This window comes from Hibiscus syriacus, unplaced genomic scaffold, assembly GCF_006381635.1.
Source record: "Hibiscus syriacus cultivar Baekdansim isolate YM2019G1 unplaced genomic scaffold, ASM638163v2 tig00110890_pilon, whole genome shotgun sequence".
Lineage (NCBI taxonomy): Eukaryota > Viridiplantae > Streptophyta > Magnoliopsida > Malvales > Malvaceae > Hibiscus > Hibiscus syriacus.
The window spans coordinates 43,659-60,969 of NW_024062900.1; the positions used below are offsets into that span (position 1 = coordinate 43,659).

General features: G+C 33.5%; 1 pseudogene; it reads right to left on the reverse strand.

Moving 5' to 3' along the window:
• Positions 1-8,068: 8,068 nt before the first annotated feature.
• On the reverse strand, positions 8,069-9,275 carry LOC120144899 (annotated as a pseudogene).
• Between the last annotated feature and the right edge of the window lie 8,036 nt (positions 9,276-17,311).

Genomic DNA, 17,311 nt, shown 5'->3' on the forward strand with positions numbered 1-17,311 from the left:
GACAAAGACTATATGTAAAGGTAAAAAATTTGCCCTCCTTTTTTTACATTCGTTTCAAAACAAGGACACGCACACTGTAAAGTAAAAAAAACTGAAATAAGAAAATACCGTTTTAAATCTGTATATTAAAAAATGGGAAAACCCCTGGTTTACAACGATGACGGATTCGGCTATTGGGAACAGCAGCTCTTGTGGATACTCCCCATATTTCCTTCAAAGAAAAACCGAGCAAACCCTTGTTTGGAATTCCCCTTTTTAATCGTCACCTCTCTGTGTTCTTTTTTTTCCCCTCTCTTTTATGGTTGCTTCCATCCATCTTTTTCCTTCTTGGTTGGATTAGTGCTGAAGCAGGTACCTTTAATCCCATAATTTTCGGGATTTATTTCCATTTCAAAGGTTTAGGTAAAGGTTTGTCAAATCTCTTTGACCTTGGTGACTGATTTGTTTATTGATTTGCTTATTTTTTATCAGCTTCAATGGATGGCATGATTGGTGGCAGTGATTGGCTCATGCATTGATGGAAACCGGTAACTGGGGTAATGGTCACTGGGTTGAGCTTGAGTTATAAGAAATTTGTAATCTGGGTCTCGAGCCTGTAAAAAATAATATGTAACATTAATAATAATAATAATAATAATAATAATAATAATAATATATATTTATAATCCGGACAAAAATGGGTGTCTACAATTATTCTTTAAGTTTAAATATTTTTAATTTAATACTTTAATTATTATCCTTCATTTTATCTTTATTTAATACTAGTCATTAATTAATATATGTATATGCCTCATAATCCACGTATTAACTATAAAATAATTGTGTAGTTGAAACCAAATGCATATAAACAATAAGTAATTGATTAAAAGAAACCCCATAATCAATACCTTCCAAACCTAACAATAAATGCTTTTGTTATATATATTGTGAAAATAAGACTTTTAGTTTTGATTGAATGGAAAGTAAACCTACCCTGCTTCCTTGTTGAAACCAAATCGTTGAATTACTTTAGCTATATATATTTAAGGTAAATATTATAATTAGTCCCTAATGTTTTTAATAATTTATATTTTGATCCTTAATATTAATTAACAGTAAATTACACTATGAGTACTTAGATTTTATTATATTTTGAATTAGGGTCATGAATTTTGATATTTGATATTTTAATTTTCTTTATTTTGATCATTATTTTATTTATTTTTATTATTACTCCTTTAATTTCAATATTTTTAATTTAGTACTTTAATAATTCTATTCCAATATTTTTAAATAAAAAAAACCTTACTTATAAAAATAATAATAAATATATTATATATATATAGTTTTACTTTTATTCAAATTATTTTCTTATTAATATTCATTTTTAATATTGAAGAAATAGACTGTCTTAAAGTAACTAGATGTCATTTTTTGATTTTTTTAAATAAATATCATATTTATAAAACCTTACAAAATATAAATATTTACTTCAATTTTATAAAAAAATTATTTTTCTTTATAATTATCTTATTGAATTAGAAATAACAGGATCATAAATTAAATTTATATTCGAATTCTTATATTTCTACTTTCAGAGACAATTTATAATCAATGGGTACCAATTTTTTTGGGCGTTATGGGGGTGCTAATCCTTCCCCAAACATAACCGACCACGAATCCCTTTTTATTACTAAAAAGAATGAATTTTTGGTTACACACATACCATTTTTTCTTTTAAATAGTTTTTTTTCCTTAAAAACTTTTTTAAAAGATAATTTTTAGGTATTCGACCTACCTAACCCAAAAGGTTCGATGGCGAGTCTAAAATATTTCATTAAAAACCATTTATTTATTCACTCGCTTTTCCGCCAAGAAACATTCGTGCCCGGGCGAAAATCGGTTACGACAGCTTGGCGACTCTGCTGGGGGACTCGGTCAAACCTAAGTCGATTATATATTTTCTCTATAATTAGAAATTGAGAATCGAATTTTATTTACTTTATGATTCATTTTTTTCAATTTATTTTATACCTTTGTATATTTATTTGTATTTGATTGCTTTTTAGATATTAATTTTGTATGAAAATTTCTCCTCACACACAACATATGCATTGCATAACATAAGCTTTATAATCAAGCTTGTCCCTTTTAAGGGGTGAAAGCGACGTCGTGAGAATTTATTCTTCGTGTCAGACCTAGCAAGTAGCTTTCGGGGTTCATATGCTCTATGTCTTCGTGATAATTTATTCTCCGTGTCAGGCATAGAGAAATGTGTCCCCTCGAATTGAACTCAATCCGCTTAAGTCTGTAATGGACTAGGATTGAGGGTTTGGCAGCCCAAGGGGGCACCAACAAGGACAGTTCGAGTACCTTTACTCCTAGAACTGAAACCTTGCATATAATAAACCCTAGAAATTCTCCTGATCTAAGATAATACTGAAACCCTTTCTGTAGGTGTACACAAAGGAAAAATAAGTTATAGCTTTTAATTTATTTGATTTCATTTTTTTATAAACAAAGCATGGAACCAGAAATCATGTTGTTAGGTTAATTTTTCTAAATAAAGCATGGAACTAGAAATCATGAGGTTAGGATTTATACCTTGATAGATAGGAGCTTTTCTTTCCATTAATTGGTACTAACCAATTTATTTTTCCTTTCTCATTTTTATACATTTTGTTTTGCTATAACTTGTTTATATTGATTTCTTTTGTTTGCATTGCATGATCATGGCATAACCAAAAGGTGTTGACTTGAAAGATTGTTCATCAAATTGGAAAGAATTCATAAATTGACAAAAAGTTTTATGATCAAACAAAATATGACGCAACCATGGAATGACATCCTAAGGGAACTCCGAGGATAGAGGAGAGCTATGCACCCAAATATCGTATGCCTGTTGAAGAGCAAAAGGAGATACGAGAAATAAGAGAGAATATGTCCAAGATGATGGGTATAATATCTGTTTTGACCAAAGGAAAAGAGATTCCTGCAAAAAAAAAGGAGCTCAATGAAGATAAATCTGCAATCTCAGATATGCAATAGACTTCTGATCCTAACCAATTTGAGAAATTACAGACAGTCATCATTCGTATTCACAAGTTATCTGGAGATACCAAAGAAATGGTGACAACTGTAAAAGCTCCCAGAGATGAGAAGAAATCATGTAATTTGAAATCGTCGAAGTTTAGTCTGCTCCCAACGTCTAAAAGTCAGGTTCAATCTAAGACAAAATGTGGTTTTTATTTTGATATTATCCCTATATCACATAAAGAGTTATATGAGAAGCTACTTGAAGCGCGAGAAATGGCTTCGTACTACATAAAACCGTTCCAACCTCCGTATCTGAATTTGTATGACATCAACGTTTATTGTAAATATCATGTCGGTGCTCAGGGACATACCATTGAGAATTGTCTTGCCTTCAAACATCGAGTCCAAAGTCTTTTGGATCATGGAACCTTACAATTTATGATAAATGATTGACCTAGTTTGGTAACTGAAGGTCCTGCTAGATTAATACCAAAAGTCTTCAAAGGTAAAAGTATCGGTAGAGGTGTCAAGAAGGAAGAAGATTTGCTGAGGTCTGAGGTTCAAATGCACCATTTAAAGATTGAAAACGATAAATTGAGCACCAAAATGGAAACCATGCATGAAGATTTTCAGAAGGTCAGTCAAGCCTTTCAAAATGCTAGCATAGGAAATACCCCAGAAGAGTGGATAACAGGGGTCACCAAACTAAAAAAGAACTGCAACATAAATGAAGGACGAGCCAAGAAGTTTTCTCATGATTTACGAGTTGCAGAACAAAGACTCAATACAACTGTCATTGAATTGAGAAAATATCAAGTCGACAATCAAAGATTGAATAGTACTATGACCAACATGGAAGCATCATATCAGATCTATCAACGTGAGATTGATACTGAATTAAAAGCCACTAGAGCTAAGAACAAGATATTGAAGAAATGTTTAGATGATATGGGGATCTTGTACGAGAACTTCTTGAACAAAAAGATATCTCACGAGAAAAAATGAACAACATTGTTTACAATTCCGAGAATTAACACAAAGATGAAGGAAAAAGACAATATCATGAAGGAAGCTGCTGCCCAAGCAAACAATGTGGCTATAAGCTGGGTAGACTTAGCTGGCTTTACGAGAGAATAAGGCATATTGATAACTCCACACCTGAGCATGAGTGGAGTTAATTTGGCTTTAAGGGAAATAGAGAAGTTAGGAGTGAAATCTCTCCCTTACATGTAAAAGTTTTGTTTGATGCACGGAAACTTTTATGTTCAATGAAATTTGTTCTAAGATGATCACTCTTGAGTAACACCTTTTCATACATGCATTTGCATTTTACATCTTTGCATTTTCATTTTGTATTCATACCTTTATGTTTACTTTTGTATTGCACAATTTGCATTCTTATTTTTGTATTTATGCATTTTTGCATTTACAATACATTTTTTATTTGTTCAAGTATTGGTATATACATTAATTATAAAAACATATAAATAAATCATGAAGGGTTCTGTAACAGTAAAACTGAGACCATTCATTCATATTTCTGTACCATTATCATGAAAATAATGGAGCAATCTTGTGAGGGACTACAAGATCAATGGCCAGAATAATTGATAGGGTTACCTCAAGATACAAGGAAAGAAGCATTGGATTCAGTACCAGATGGATCAAATCAAATTAGTCAGGGGATGACATCTGATAAAAGAGAGATAATTGCTAAAGGGCAACCATGCTATCAGATTGAAAAGTCAGGAATGATAAGATACCCTGGGGCATCCCACTTGAGCCCAAAGAATAACCTCATTAATTATTCACAATATGAGGGAGGATTCAAGAGGGTGGATGAAGCAATCAGAAATATGAAAGTTGTTAATGCCTCTCATAAAGAACTAGAAGCATGGGAACTCAAGTTGGTTCCAGATTTGGTTGTTCCCCATGAATTCAGGATGCCTAATCTTGAGAAATATGATGGCACCAGTTGTCCCATAAGCCATTTGAGAATGTTTTATAGAAAAATGGAAGGATATTTAAATTCCGATGATTTATTAATTCACTCCTTCCATGATAGTCTCGTTGGGACAACAAAATTATGGTACAATTATTTGAATCAATAACAGATCAAGAGATGGGTTGATCTAGCTGATGTATTTGTGGGACAAATATCGGTATATTAAAGGCTTAGCTCTAACATGTATGGATCTTCAAGGAGTAAAAATGGAAGTCAATGAAGGGTTTCAGAAGTATGCCTTAAGATGGAGAGGAGTGGCAGCACAAGTTCAACCTCCCATGTTAAAAGAAGAGATATCACTTATGTTTCGTGATTCCCTTCCCGCTTCTTTCTTTGAGTTAATATTGGCAAATCAGACGAAGGAATTCGAAAATTTTAAGACAAATGGAGAATTAATTGAAAATATAATCAATGAAGGAAACTCAAAAGTCACATCCAAGAGCCCTACGGATATCAAAAAGTGAAATCTGATGATGTAAATGAATAACATCCAGAGTTCCCGCAATTGCAAAAGAAAAAGAGCAAGTAGTTGTTCGGATCAACCAAAGAAAATCACACGATCAAGAAAAACTCTGAAAGTGTTTCAAGAATCTATCTCAGATCTGTACCCCTCATTTGGTTAAAGGTCAATAAATTACACCAAGATTGGTGAAAGTGTCACCAAAACCTTATGCCCATTGCTATGATTAAAATAGCTTTTGTAATTTTCACTTGGGGGCAAAGGGACATTCAATAGGGAGTTGTTGGCCACTGTTAAAAGAAATAGATACGCTTGTTGACAATGGAGTCTTGACACAAGAAATGATCAAGAAATGGGTGGCAAATAAAGATGAAAATCCTGGGCCAAGTACATACCCAACATTCGAAGCAAGTTAAACAAAACAAGTGGAAGTTGTTATCTACCACTGTAGTACTTTCTATTTTCAGCATCTTGTTTGCACATGTTTTTTGTTCCTTTCTCCGCTTTTTGTGCAATAAATAAATTTGTGTTGTTTTTAAGGTTATGAGCATTGAGTCAATTTTGCAATCTTGCAGTTCTTTGAATATCAACTGGATTAAAAAACTCTTTAAATGATTAGAGTTCTAATCTTTGATAGAATATCAAGATTGAAAATCAGAAAAACAAGGACCCTTGACCTTACCTCAAAAGAAATATACCCAAACACTACCCTTTCCACAAATATGAGGTAGCCTTCTCCTATTGAAAGGAATTATAAAAAGGCTTGGTATTTACATATAAAGGTGTACAATGTGGGGCATCTTATGTAACATTGCAAAGCTGACTAGATTGCTTTTCTATTGATGAAGTTCGACGATTAAACTTTGACAAATCTAGTCTAAATTCATTTGGTAATGAGATTTTCTGAACTCCACCAAAATACCTATACTATAACAAATTCTTCTTAACAAGCTTAAGAAATTGAATTTGGATACCCATGTTATATTATTATATATATAATAAAGTTTGAGTTATCCCTCTAAAGTAAATGGTTAATAGCCCCCGGCTTTATGGATAATATTTAGCTAGTTTGTTATGCTTTAGTTGTCCCTCTAGAGCAAATGGTTAATAGCCCTGGCTTTATGGATAATATTCAGCTAACCTATTATATTATTATATACAATAAAACTTTCCCTCTAGAGCAATTGGTTAATCGCCCCAGCTTTATGGATAAGTTTCAACTAACTGATAAAGGTGATTATATTATTCAAATGGTTAATAGCCCTGGCTTTATGGATAATATTCAGCTAACCTATTATATTATTATATACAATAAAACTTTCCCTCTAGAGCAATTGGTTAATCGCCCCAGCTTTATGGATAAGTTTCAACTAACCTGATAAAGGTGATTATATTATTATATACAATAAAGCTGAATTCAGCTAGCCAAAATGGCAAATGTGTTAAGAAATGGACTAAGGATGTTAAGAAACACCTGTTATAGTCAACTTCACACGAGCACTCAGAAATTTCATTATTAGATCGATGTTTTCACATTGCTTTATCAAGGATTTCAGAGAATTGAAATGGAAGTATTCTAGAAGGTCTAGTAACCGTTATACTAGATTATGTCATTTTGTACGTATCCGATTAAAATACCAAGTCAAAGAAAGTGAAGTATATGACAAAGTTCACAAAGAGAGAGAGATGAGTGACATCTTAAATAGATGTAACCATAGAAAATAGGAAAGCCATCCTGAAACCAACCCAAATTTTGATATTTGTCGAAGAGCTATAATTCTCAAACATTAAAGAATTGTTGATTCTTTTGATATTCTTTGAATTCAAGCTTATGATTTGATTTTATTGTGAGCCTGTGATAGGCAACATTTTACAAAAAAAATTCATTCTTCGATGAAGAAAGGAGGAAAAACATTTTCAAACAGGACAGTCTCAAATGAGAAAAGTCCTTGAAGCAAGTTGTTGCCTATTCTACCTCTATTGAACAAAAGAATGAACGAGGCCAGAATGATGAAGCATTTCACTTTCTTGAAAGTAAGTGGTCCAAGAAGCCAGAAAGTCTGGAGAATTGAACTTGTAACGCTCTCCTGTGACATCATTAGCAATTTATCAAGAAAGATTATCACTTATCTCATGCTGAGGGCGATAAGCATCACCAGACAAATTATTTTCCCCAGCCATCAATCCAAGTCTCTAGCAGATTCTCCAATCACAGAGTCATAAGTCCCATTAAGGTATATTATGGGAACGAACAAGTCACCACTTGCACTCTAGTTACACCGTGATATGGTTCAAATCTTGATGCATCATTGTTGCCTCTTCCATATCGATCATTTTCTTTATCAGGATTATATCCATTATGTCATTCAGAAGATTGTTGAACTTGAATTTGAGAACTTATGGCACAGAATAAGACATGAGAACATATTCTACACTTATAGACCTTTCATATTGGGTAACATTGGTTACAAGATTCCAAAAATAAAGATAACCAGTTTTACTATCAACCAAACCTTTCCATGGTTCGAGAAGAGTGAGATATAGCAGTGAGTATCTTGGAGCAGCATAAGAGATAGTCGTTGTAGTAGTCATTGCAAGAAAATGCACCAACAAAAAATTTCTAGTTCATACCGATGATATTTATTTCTTCCAGTAATGTTGTTACACTGGATGCCACCAACAACAAGGTCGAATTCGCCAAATCTACTCATTAATTGCTCCAACCGATCACTATTCACTTCTTGCGCATCTATTTTCAAAGGTATGCCAAGACAGTAGAAGATAACCTCTGCATCACTGATCCCAGAGAAAAGAGACAGGACATTGATATCACCGGGGAACATGTCTCTAACAGATCCTTCTCCTCGTATATGGTTTTTCGGGAAACCTGGAATCATTTCCACCTCATCAGGTTTAAGAGGAACAAATTTATTCCTTCCAACCTATACCAGATTCCATTTTCGGCACTCATCAAGAACATACTTCTAGACACTCGAAGGTGGCTCATCGTCATAAGCTTCAAGAGCCTTAAGGATACTTTCTATCAATTTGGCACTTCCTGTACATGTTTGTAAATAGTTCAACTTTGTTTTTGGATCCCAAGAAGGTCATCATTTTTGTCAATGAAAAAAACGTCATGTATGGTGCGTGGAGGAAGCGGAATAAGAGGGAATTTGTTCTCAATTGGCAGATTATGAATATAGCCCCCCTTTTCAGTGCAGTAGCACAAAGATACTTTGAATCTACAAATTCTGGCTCTACATCGTATAAGTACCGTGACATTTCGGTCCAAGCACCAACTGGAGCAAGTGCCACATTCTCGTAGTAGAAATAAGGAGGCCCAATAGCATCTTCTGGAAATGTTCTTTGAGTTATCTGATCTGATTCAGTAGGAACCCCAAAACCAATCATTGGATTTAGAAGATGAACTGCATGATCGTCTTCATTAAGAAACTTCTTTTCAAGCTTCCTCTGTTTCTTCCTTTTCTAAAAATCATAGCCTGAGTTTTGCCTTTCCTTGTAATTGGGATCATTGCATAATGGCTTCCTATCTTATACCGGAATAAGTGCGTCAACAGCCTTAGCCATTTGAGCAGTACATATAAAATATGTCAACTCTGTAAATGATGAATCCGGACCACATCTCTCCATGGCTATTGAAGCCTCAGCCTCTGAGTACCCCATTTTTGTCAAGTATAACAGTTTATTCTCCTCATCAGAATCAGAATTCAGGATTTCCTCGGTAGCAGAAGAACTATCAATATCTGTGAAAACATCCTGAAAGATCACTTCATAATCAGAGAAAAGTATATTTCAGAAATAACATTCACTGAAAACAAGGTTCATTGTGTCAGCCTGGAATGAATTACCAAGCGATTTATACCACTCTGTCCGACTAGATCCCTCCAGATCCAAAAAATGGGCACCTCATTCAGAAGAGACACAATTTAGACATTTCCGTCAAAATGATCGATTACTTCTTAAGTTTGTGACAACATGAAGAGAATTCCTCAAGTTACTCTTAACAACTGCTGTTTAGTGACATCAGAATGAGAGTATTCAAGATAAACAAATTTGAGGCACGGATAAAGCCGTAAGTACCCATAACAATGCATTGTCAAAATTAGACCTCGTGGGGATCATGATATTCTAGTCAAACAGACATTGAGAGTGAATTAGAAACAAAATGTTGGGGCATCTCGAAAGCCTATTTTAGACAGAAATGATTCATGTGGGGCATTCTGAGGGCTAACGTCAGTATGAATATTTGGGCATTTTGAAAGCTCACATTAACAAGAAGCAAATGATGGGGTATGTTGAAAGTCCATTTCAATCATAATCAGGAATATTGACGCATTTTGAATGTTCACGTCAACAAATGTTGGGTCATGGCATTTTGAACGTCTGTATTAGCAAATGCTGGTGCATGCTGAAAGCCCATTTCAATCAGAAATTGGAATAACATTTTGAATGTTCATATCAGTAAATACTGGGGCATGCTGAAGGCCCACACCATTATGTGTTAAAGATCATTGCTTTGAGCAAATATTTCCAATAAGACATAAAGGTATGAAGAATGAAAAAGCAGTGACAGTGGAGCTGACTATGCATAATTACTTTGTTCATCAGGCGGTTACATTAGGGTCCTGTTGTTGAACAAATATCTACTCAACAAGTATGGTTTCAAATACCCAATATTCTTAACCATGTGTCACATGACAACATGTTCTTTGTTAAGACACATCACGGTTGCATGGATAAAGATGGTCCCCATGTAGACTATTCGATCCAGGGTTCAGTTCCTCAAAATCTCAGCTTTGAATTTTGTATTCTGTGTTTCGGTGATGATTGGACATATTTCTTTAAGATTTATTACAGTTAGTTTTAATCATACTGTTGGGGCTACGAAGATGTTTTTCACAACAGTTTTCGCTTACTTGATGACATTGAATAAAGAGGCTCAGTTTATGTTATTCTTATTCCCGTTGTTACTGGGTTATCATTGCCAGTCAGGATGAATAGAGTTTTTAATCTATTGTGTTTTATCATGTGCGTTTCATCTACAGCAGCAAGAATTCCATGGACCTCCTTCTGTACATGGATCCTATAGCTGATGTGTTTCTACTTCCTACAACACTCACTACGGAAGAAAATGTGATCGGTATCACACTTGCTCAAGATGATATCAAGATCAGTTGGTATCTCTTATTTAACTCGGTACTAGCATATTTTGTGAATTTGACCAACTTTTTGGTCATACCAGAATTTCATTTGTATTCCCATTAAGTTTTGGTCTCAAGTGGTCTTGTGACATCATACAAAAAGTTCTGAACACTATGAAAGAGTTTCCCTGACCAGAAATCTGTACAGAAGCCACATGAAATGATGAATGTGTTGTCAAATATTTTACAAACATCCGGGCAGAAGCCACAGGAAAGGATGAATGTGTTGTCAAATGTTTTACGAACCAATTGTTATGGTGCTGAACCACTTTTGCAATCATATGGTATTTCCATTTATGGATCTAAGATGAAGTCTGTCTTCTTCAAACTCAATGTTAGAAATGAGATATGATGAAGATTTCTTTCCACAGAAGGGAAACATAAATTTTAACAACAAGAAACTAGTGGAGCTAACTAAGGTTGAACGAAATGTTGTTGTTAAGCATCTCGACATGATATGATTCAAGTTTCCTTGTTCGAGATCTGATTAGATGTGGAGACATGAAAGGAATTAGGATAAATCATCCTTATGATGTGTTTCAAGAGTTAAATCAAAACAGATTATACTCTCCTAATTACTCTCTGCTGAGTTTAGCATATCTACATCTACATTCTTCAAAGATGATAGATTATCTCTTCAAATATGGTAGATTCTCTCTTAAAAGATGATAGATTCTCTTTTCAAAGATGAAAACCTTATTGGATTTCTATACAAGTCCAGACTAAGAAAATCGATGTTATCAAAGATAAAATGGGGCATCAAGGTCATAATTCTGACTACGGCAAGAGTTCCATAAATGAAACATTTCTTCTGAGACTTAAATTAAGCAAAGAAGACACAAAGATACCAGTTGATCAAATGGTTCTTCAGAAATATAGCATAAGTTGCTACACTGATATCCGAAGGTATCCCTCGCAATAAATGATCAAGTGAAGAAAGACCGAGTTCACCACTTTGAAGTCAAATGAAGATTGCATCAATATTCATGCATTCATAAGAACATCATTTGCACAATAGACAATGCATTACATTGATACATTTGATTGCATTCAAATATGAAGTTTTACAGATCTTCGTATGAAAAAAGAAGGTCCATGATGAAAAATACCTTACAAGAAGAAGGTAGAATTCAAAACCTCAAATACAGAAATCACGCAAACATCTGAAGAAGAGATGGACGCAATCCACAAGAATGAGCATTATCTTTAGATTGGGGCATGTTACACAATCAACATGTTATTTTGAAAAATAATGAGAAAACGCTTTCCAAAGTTTCTCATTTAATCTTTTTTGAAAATGAAATTGTTGAATAGTAAGAAAATGATTTTCAAAGTTTCTTACTTAGTAAACTATTTCTCACATCTGTAAGCCCTTCAGTGCATGATGTTTTCAAAACCTTCGGGTCATCTGTAAGCCCTTCAGTGCATGATGTTTTCAAAACCTTCGGGTCATCTGTAAGCCCTTCAGTGCATGATGTTTTCAAAACCTTCGGGTCATCTGTAAGCCCTTCAGTGCATGATGTTTTCAAAACCTTCGGGTCAACTGTAAGCCCTTTAGTGCATGATGTTTTCAAAACCTTCGGGTCATCTGTAAGCCCTTCAGTGCATGATGTTTTCAAAACCTTCGGGTCATCTGTAAGCCCTTCAGTGCATGATGTTTTCAAAAAACCTTCGGGTTATCTGTAAGCCCTTTAGTGCATGATGTTTTCAAAACCTTCGGGCCATCTGTAAGTCCTTCAGTGCATGATGTTTTCAAAAAACCTTTGGGTCATCTGTAAGCCCTTCAGTGCATGATGTTTTTAAAAAAAACCTTCGGGTCATATGTAAGACCTTCAGTGTAGGATGTTTTCAAAAAAGCCTTCGGGTCATCTGTAAGACCTTCAGTGCAGGATGTTTTCAAAAAGCCTTCAGGTCATCCGTAAGACCTTCAGTGCAGGATGTTTTCAAAAAGCCTTCGGGTCATCTGTAAGACCTTCAATGCAGGATGTTTTCAAAAAGCCTTCAGGTCATCCGTAAGACCTTCAGTGCAGGATGTTTTCAAAAAGCCTTCGGGTCATCTGTAAGACCTTCAGTGCAAAATGTTTTCAAAACTGATTTAAGGTTTTTGATCTTAAACCTCGGGTCATCTGTAAGCCTTCCGAGCAAGATCATAAGTCATCTGGACCATTCATAAGACATCTAGGCAGAATGTTTTCAACATTTCCATCCTACTCAAAAGAAGCCAAATGAAAAAAATTATTGTCTTTTTCGTCTTTGCTCTATTCTTGTTAACACAAGAATGAGCAAAGAGGGACAGCTGTAGACACTAATTTTTTCATTTTTAAAATTATTATTTTTTTATTATTATAAATATTATTATTATTAAATATTATTATTATTACAGACCCAAATCAGAACCCAATTACAAATGAGAATTCAGAGGCCCAGATCCAGACCCGACCTAACACCCATCTAGGGTTTTCAACATCTATCTCTAGCCGCCAACAAATTCCAACCGTTGGATCTGGCCATAATCCAACGGTCCAGATCTCTCCCAACAGAAACCCTAGGGTTCACAAACCCTAGGGTGATTTCGGCGCCGCCTTCAACCACTCCAACTGCTCCGCCGCCTCTACTTCAACCACTCCGCCGTTATGTTCCCCATCCAGCTACTGCCACGACGTTGTAGCCGCAATCGAAGACTCCATAAGTGAAGACAGCCGCACACGTCGCAGCCCTTCGGTGAGTCACCATCGTAGCTTCAGTAACTCACCAAAGAGCACTCAATCATTCAGTCCAAAGAGCACCATGGTGGCCTATAAAAGGCCACCACCGAACCTGCAAAGACAAGGGGGAAGGAGAGCAAGCAAGCACCAGAAAAAAACCATAGCATCCAAATATTAAAACAAAAGAAGAAAAGAGATCGAGAATACCTACCCACAGTGGTTGGAGTCTCTACGCTTCATCGGAGACTTGAATCGCCGAAGGTATAAATTTATATATAGGAAAGTCTATGATTTTTTAAAAGAAACGGAAGCTAGATTTGGCTTTAGGGTTGCGTGATCTACGATTTAAGGTAGTTTTCACGTTTTTCGGCCACCGTGTGTGGTGGCTGACGGTGACGATCGACGTCGGAGAACGGCGGAGACGGTGGTCGGAATTCCCTCCGGTGAGGGAATTCTAGAGAGAGTTCAGAGCTTCTCTCTCTAAAAAGAGAGAAGTAAAGTGAAAATGAGAGAAAAATAGCCTAAAGGCCGGTTTCTGGGGTATTTATACCCTTACCAAAACGACGTCGTTTTGGTAAGGGATGTTTCTGTAATTTCCCACATGGAAAAATCACATCCGTGATCCCTCCAAATTTATATCATTTTGTAATTTAGTCACTAAATTAATTTTCTAAGTATTTAAGTTCGTATCTTTACTTTTATTTAATTTATAATTTTGTCTTTAATTTATGTTTATATTTAAGGTAAATATTTAATTTAGTTCATATAATTTTATTTTTAATACCTTATAATTAATTATGGATAAATTATACTAATGATAATTATATTTTATATTATTTCGAATTAATACCTTTAATTTAATTTTATATTTAATTTATAATAGTAAATAATTTCATTTTTAACTATAAGTTTTATTATTATTTATTCAATTCTATAATTTTATTTTAGTCAATATTAATTGCACTTTTATTTTATTTACATTATACTTTTATTTATTATATTATTATTCTTTAAGTTAAATATTTTTAATTTAATACTTTAATTATTTCCTTCATTTTATCTTTATTAATACATTAATAATATATGTATATGCCTCATAATCCACGTATTAACTATAAATAATTGTGTAGTTGAAACCAAATGCATATAAACAATAAGTAATTGATTAAAAGAAACCCCATAATCAATACCTTCCAAACCTAACAATAAATGCTTTTGTTATATATATTGTGAAAATAAGACTTTTAGTTTTGATTGAATGGAAAGTAAACCTACCCTGCTTCTTTGTTGAAACCAAATCGTTGAATTACTTTAGCTATATATATTTAAGGTAAATATTATAATTAATCCCTAATGTTTTTAATAATTTATATTTTGATCCTTAATATTAATTAACAGTAAATTACACTATGAGTACTTAGATTTTATTATATTTCGAATTAGGGTCATGAATTTTGATATTTGATATTTTAATTTTCTTTATTTTGATCATTATTTTATTTATTTTATTATTACTCCTTTAATTTCAATATTTTAATTTAGTACTTTAATATTCTATTCCAATATTTTTAAATAAATACATTACTTATAAAAATAATAAATAAATATATATATATATATATATATATATATATAGTTTTACTTTTATTCAAATTATTTTCTTATTAATATTCATTTTTAATATTGAAGAAATAGACTGTCTTAAAGTAACTAGATGTCATTTTCTGATATTTTTTAAATAAATATCATATTTATAAAACCTTACAAATATAAATATTTACTTCAATTTTATAAAATTATTTTTCTTATAATTATCTTATTGAATTAGAAATAACAGGATCATAAATTAAATTTATATTCGAATTCTTATATTTCTACTTTCAGAGACAATTTATAATCAATGTACCAATTTTTTGGGCGTTGTGGGGTGCTAATCCTTCCCCAAACATAACGACCACGAATCCCTTTTTATACTAAAAGAATGAATTTTTGGTTACACACATACCATTTTTTTTTTAAATAGTTTTTTTTCTTAAAACTTTTTAAAAGATAATTTTTAGGTATTGTCGTAACCGTTTTCGGCGGGGACAATCGTTTAATTTTTTAAAAACAGTTATGACTTTTAATTTGGAAAATGGGTGATTTGGATTAATTTGAATTAAATTGAAAAGAGTCGCCATCAACCTTTGGGTTAGGTAGGTCGAATACCTAAAACGTCTTTAAAATAATTTTAAGAAAAATCATTTTTAAGACAAAAGTTGGTATGCGTTTCCAAAGATTCGATTAAAATGGGTTCGGGAGTCGGTTACGTGTGGGGAAGGATTAGCACCCCCACAGCGCCCAAAATTGGTACTGTGTCGCTTACACGTTGTCGTAAATGGGAAATTCTGAGTCAAGTATCAAGTTAAAATATGATCCTTTATTGACTATTAATTAACTTGCTTCAATTAATAACTTAAAATGAAATTCAAGGATTGAAATAAGAATAAATATTACAAACTTAAATACAAATAGTGAAAATATGTACTTAGATTTATAAACTTTTAGTTTTAAAACAATAATTTAAAAAAAACTCAAAGGACTAAAATGATATTAAAACATTTAAAGTACTAAATAATTGAAATCTAAATCTAAGGATTCAATTTAAATTTAAAATTCTAGGACAAAATTTTAACACAATGAAACAACTCAGCTAATTCTAACATAGTGACTATAAAAATGAAAGGAAATTAAGTGATCAAAATTATAACAGTGACCTAAATAGAAAAACTATAAATTATGACCAAAATAAGAAAAATCAAAAATTAAGACCCCAAGCATAAACATCTATTTTTACAAAAATTCAGTAAGGACATAAATGAAATTATTCAAAATAAGGAGACAGAGAAAGTTTCATTCAAATTATGATGACTATAGGCACAATATAACCAACATATTAAAAACGCATGTGCAAACATAATTTCAAAACTTTTAAAACACAAATATCTCCAGACATCGAGAGATTAAGGGTGCGGTCTGTCACCTTCTCGCCAGGAAGGAAGGATGCTGTCCACCGCCACGCTCGGGTGACCGTTTGATGCTGAACTTCAATGGAAGCTTCTCATCGATGCCGGGAGGTCGAATATAGCCTTGTTTTTGTGAGAAATGGTCTTTAATCCACGAAATGATCATGGAATCTTTCAACTTCCACCCTCGATTTACTCATCGGACCATTGGATCGTTGTGGGTCGAGCTATGTGGTTACCCCGTCCATCTCCTAGCTGCTCACCGTTGAGATTTTGCCAACCGATCGCCGAAGCCAACACCGTTTAGAGCCCGAGGTAAAGTTTTTTTCGAAAGTGGTTTGAAAATTATTGGCTCTCTCTTCGTTTTGTTTTTTGCAGGTTTGGAAGCTCGGTTCATTTATTTGAGGTGAGAAATGGATAGTTTTAAGTTTAGTCTTTAGATTTTGGAATTTGTTTTGGGTACTGCGATGGGGTGGAGGAGATTACCATGAAGGATCTGGTTAAAATGAAGGTTGAGGAAGCTGCTCTCATTTTTTTTAATTGTTGATAGCTTCCATTGTTCGAATGGATTCCTCCTTCTTCTTGTCTCTTTGAATCCCCTTTTATGCTTGCTTATAATGAAGTGTGGGACTCGGATTTGGTAAATAAATCCACAAAAATCTGAGATTTATTATTTAAAATTTTTTTGTGATGAATTAGGTTTGAGGGGATTGTGGTTGATTTTGCTGCTATTTGACGTAAGGGATGACGATGTAGCTTTGGATGGCTTCTAGAAACATCCGACGGTGGCTTTGCTCATTGGTGGTTCAGCTGCTCGTTCGGTCCTCTCCGAGTCTGACTTTGTAATCTGCAAAAAAAAATAAGTATATATTAATAATAATAATTTATAATATTTTTTT